The following is a 5,399-nucleotide window of genomic DNA, read 5'->3' on the forward strand; positions in this document are numbered from 1 at the left end:
TTTCACTACTACCGGCTTCAAACTTATCCTTCTCCGGCTCGTCAAGGATGATTTGATTCAGGAGAGTATGCGCCATGCGCATTGCTTCGGGAACATTCGGTGGTTTGGATGAGGTAACATTACCCTTGATGGACTTAGGAAGTCCCGAGAAGTATTTCTCCAAGCGCTTGAATTCGGGGGTGACCATGGTCGGACACATTAATGCTAACTCCAAAAACCTACGATTATAACTGTTAAGGTCGTTCCCTACGGCCTTCAACTGCATGAATTCAATTTCCATCTTCTGAATTTCGGTTCTTGGACAATACTCATCAATCATAGCACACTTAAACTCTTCCCAAGGCGTAGCATACACCTCATCAATCCCTTTTGCTTGAGCTAACGTGTTCCACCATGTTAGCACGCCGTCAGATAGCGTGCAAGATGCAAACTTGGTCTTATTATCCTCCGAACAGTTGCTAACTCGGAATACTGATTCAAGTTTCTCGAACCATCTGGTGAGACCAACTGGTCCCTCGGTGCCGCTGAAGTTATGCGGTTTGCAGCTCTGGAATTCCTTGTATGTACACCCATTTCGAACGGGTGGGATAACTGGTGGTGGTGGCGGTGGAGCTTGGAGATTTCTTTCTGCTAGGGCTGCAGCGACCCGTTCGCTGATCATGTCCTCAATCTGGGCGGCGGTAGGTGTGGTTCTTCCGTTAGCAATGATATTCTAAACAAAAATTTTGACCCAAGTCAAAATCCAGCATTCGATATATAGTAATATAGTACATAGTAACCAACATGGAATCAAAACATCGCATGTTATTAAATAATGCATCTAGGTACAAATACCACAGAATCATCGTACAGCAATGTAAATAGAACATCGTGCAAGAATTAAATAACCCAAAGTTCCATTCATTAATAATAATAAGTTTCATACATCTGAATAAGTTCGTACAATACATATGAAATAAATGAAACTATGTCTAGATTACATCATGAAATCTAAATACAAGGTCCTACGGTGAAGGCGGGTGAGCTGCTTCTCGAGCCAACTGCTCCTCGAGCTCAGTGACTCGAGCTCGGAGAGTCTCAATCTCCCTCATCAGTTCCTCGTTAGAGGGAGCTGGTGGGGCAGGCGGTGCAGGTGGGGCGGGTGGTGCGGGTGGTGCCGGTGGTGCTGATGTAGATGGTCCAGCTCCGGATGTAGACGGTACGTCCCTAGATGTAAGTGGTGCGTATCTGAATCTAGGTGGTACAGTTCCAGGAATAGTCAATACGTAATGGGGAACCTTACGTATCTGTGGGTCGGTAGGGTATGGCACAACTCGTTTACGAGCAGTAACCCTACGTCGATGTCCAAAAGCATCAGTAAAAACACGACCTCCACTCACCCCTGGAATGACGGTGCCATCGAAACGTTACCGCTTCTTCGGCGGGGTGGAGGGTGCCTGAATAGGTCTATCGGCAGGATCCTCATCATCGCTGGAGTCGTCAGATGAGGTGTCGTCTGAAGGAGCATCGGTGGAAGACCCGTCGTCTGAATCATGTGGTGGTGACGCGGGTGGCGGAGGTGGTAATCTGAAATGTCCGAAAGCGGCCAACATCTGTCGGTGTCGGCCTGGCGTAATCACGGCTAGGCGTCCGTCGGGAGTGCGTCGGCAAGGTGTGCGCCAGTGATTACGGAAGGGACCTTCCCCGAACTCCGCGGGGATCTCCATACCACCAATGCGAGCCAGTTGCCCCGGGGGTCTGGAAGTAGACGCTGGGGCAGGTGCGCTAGAGCTAGCTCCAGAAGTAGAAGCGCCGGGATCGCCAGTGGGTGTCGGGGCTGGAATATCGGCAGCAGCAGGTGCAGCAGTAGGTGGAACAACGGGGTCTGAGCCTGTACTGCCCGGAATGTCAACAGGTGGAACGTCCGACATCTGAACAAGGAAAAGTAAATTTTCCCTGTCAGTAAGCACGCAAATAATAGGCCAACAGTTTAAATCATGTATAACAGTAAGTAGCATGGCAATATTGGCAAATCGTATGAAAGTAGCATGCAATCGGAAGCAAGTAGCATCATGCAGTAGTGATATCATATAGTAGCATACGGCATATAGCAGTAAAAGTAAGCAGCAGCATGCAGTAAACACAGCGGAAACAAGTAAACTAGCAAGTTGTAGATTAGTCCTATTAGTGAATCCTACTCAGGTCGGTCTTAGACTCATTAATGCAACCTAATTCCCTACAACCAATGCTCTGATACCAAATGTGATGCCCCGTACAAAACCATCATGTACGAATCATCAACAACAGGATCATTACAAGGTTAAGTACTATATGCTGTAATTAAAGAAGTTGCATTCATGATAAAAAGGTGATGTCATAACTGACATCAAATGTTTTACATTTCAAAAGCATGCTTCACTAAGTAGAAGCAAATAATAAGTGTATGTGACCACAATGGTCGTTACAAGTCATAGTTCAAAAGTAAATAAGTTTGAATGCAAGATAAGTAGTCATGCGATAACAACTCTAAGCAGCGGGTTCTACAGCACGACTAGTATGATAGCGGAAGCGACTTCAAGCACCTGAGAAATACATGCTTAAAAAGGTCAACACAAAGGTTGGTGAGCTATAGTTTAAGTATAACAGTAATGTAAGTAGGCCACGAGATTTCAGTGCTACAACGAGCGTTTCAAAAGTATGTAAAAGTATATGCTTAACCGTGGGCACCCGGTAACTAACTTAACGTTTAATGTACCCTCTGAAAGTGCACTTGGCAAGTGCGTATAACCTCGAAGTATTAAACACTCGTTAAATGCTAGCGCGACTAGCCCGAGTGGGGATGTCAAACCCTATGGATCCATATCTAAGATTCGCGTTCACGGTTCAAAAACCAATGATTAAACGTTACCGAGCTAAAGGGAATGTTTCTGCCGTTATATAACCCACACATATATAAGCTCAAGTACTCGTGCCTAGTATGTAAAACATAAAATCCGCATATATTCTCAGTTCCCAAAACAAGTTAAAGTAAAAAGGGAATGCTATAACTCACAATGATAGTAGTAGCGGTAAAGTAGTAGTCGGGAAAGGTGTGCAGGTAACGGTCCGAATGTCCTCAACCTAAGTCAAATAGCACTAAGTCAATAAGTCGTCTCAAAAGGTTTACAAGTATGTAATTAAGGTCATAAGGGTCATCATCAATCATCATTAAACAAAAGGTAACAAGTAAGGTTCGTTTATGAAAGTCGTTTAAAACAAAGGCTGACTTGGATCAGTCACCACGGCCTCTACACAAACCGAACAGAGGTGAGTCCAGTGGCTATGGCTCCGTATAAGAGTTGTTTAAGTGTGGTTAAATTTACAGAAGCTAACTCGTCTTAGTTTGACCGTGGCGACGGTTTAAGTGCGAGTAGGTCAGAATTTTCTGCACAACGTTAAAGGACATAGTGACGAACGGAGGGCCATAAATCCTAAACCGTAACTCGGATGAAGACGAGTCCTAAATGAAAAATTATCTACTCGAAAAGTTCTATCCAAAAATAAAGGTTAGGTCAGTCCAGACCCACGGGTCTGTTCCAGAAATAGCTGAACAGAAACGTTTGGACAGAAACAGTGGGTTTTAGGTGAGTTCCGGTGTCTTGGTGCTTGATGCTCATCATGGTTCTCATCCTTGATGCGTATAGCTTCAAGTGTACAACTCGTTGATGTGTTAACATCATCTTGACTAAGGTTTGTCCATCATAACTCAAGTGCAAGTATAAGTCATGAAGAACAACTCATTTAAGTGTTGTAAGTGTTTTGATGAACCAAAGTTACATCAAGGTCTTAGATTTAGCACATACATGAAATGTAAAAGTAATACAACTAAATTTTGACAATTATAACACAAGTGTGAGTCTCAAGACATGTAGATCAACTCACTTAAGAGTTGTATGAGGTTTGATGAACCAAAGTTACATCAAAGACTTAGTTTCAACACTTACATGAACTTTAGAAGTAAAAACAAGTTATAAACTTAAATCATCAACTAGTAAAGTGTATGTAAGCTTTATAGCTTTTGTTTATGATAAATTATGAAGACCATAAGCTAGATAACTTAGATCTTTCAAAGGTATTTGAAGTTGTAACTAGTAAGTTACACTTCTATGTTCTTGAAACTTATAGGTTAACCTTTAAGTTCAAGAGAATTATGAGATCAAGACTAACTAGTAGTTCTTGACCAACAAACCAACACACAAGTAATTTAAGTGCATAAAGTAAAGAAACAAGTTAGTTAAACAAGTAGCTAGTTCAAGTGTTGCTCATACTTTAAAGATTCAACCAAAGTTGATCTTTAAGTAAAGTAACTTCAAAGTTACTTCAAGAACTACAAGTAATGAGTTTATACAACTATGAACTTTAATTTTTTTTGAAACAAAATATGTAGAACATAACTAGATAGATTATGTTCTTGAATGTTCTTGTTATAACAAGATAAAGATGAAGAAATCAAACTATTAAGTTTGCTTCTTGAAAGCTAGAAAGTAAGTAACAACTAACAAGAAATCAACACATGTAAACAAAGATTATAAACAACAAAGCATGTTGATGATTAATGTGTCTTATGGTTCGGTTTTGTTAAGTAAAGAAGGAGAGAAAAAGTCTTCAACTTACTTGCAAGAACTAGAGAAAGTTGAAAGAAAGTTTGAGAGGATTTCAAGTGTGTGTTTTGAGAGAATGAAACAAGAGTGAAGTAAGTGAGCAAGTGAGTGAAAAAAAAAAAATTTTGAACCCTTTTACTCCATGGGTGCCGACGGTTCAACAGCTCACCAAGGATGGGTGAGTTGTTTGTTGGTCACTAAGGTGTTAAAGCTTCAAAAGGTGGTTAATGAAGGGCCATGCATGGGGATAACAAGTCAACTAGATTCCAATTGAACAAACTAACTAGTTAACCTTCAAACTAATACTTACAAGTGCTAACATGGGCTAGTTAATCCATAATATAAGTAGGGTGGGCTTACACAAGTCCATTAACACTAAAAGGCCCAAGTTTGCAAGTAGTTAGCAAGTAATCCAATAAAAGTCCAACTTAAGCCCAAGTAACTAACTAATCACCATAGTTAATTAAAATGATTAATAAAATTAATCATGAATGTAAATAATATCTTAAAATATTATTCGTGCAAGTTCCGGGTGTCACCAAGACGTTTCGGGCATTTAAAGTTCAAGTACGGGCAATCAAAGCAACATGTAAATGTAATAACATACATTCGTTTAATCACACGTATTAATAATAATAATTATTAATAAATAACGTTGGAAAAACCAGGGTCGTTACACAGTAGGTGCTTTACAGCAGTTGCAGTAGGTGATTACATGTACTTAATCTTTTAAAAGTCAACAACATAAAGGCATGCATGAAATTTGTATTCAAAAACAAT

The sequence above is a fragment of the Rutidosis leptorrhynchoides genome, chromosome 8, assembly GCF_046630445.1.
Source record: "Rutidosis leptorrhynchoides isolate AG116_Rl617_1_P2 chromosome 8, CSIRO_AGI_Rlap_v1, whole genome shotgun sequence".
Classification (NCBI taxonomy): domain Eukaryota; kingdom Viridiplantae; phylum Streptophyta; class Magnoliopsida; order Asterales; family Asteraceae; genus Rutidosis; species Rutidosis leptorrhynchoides.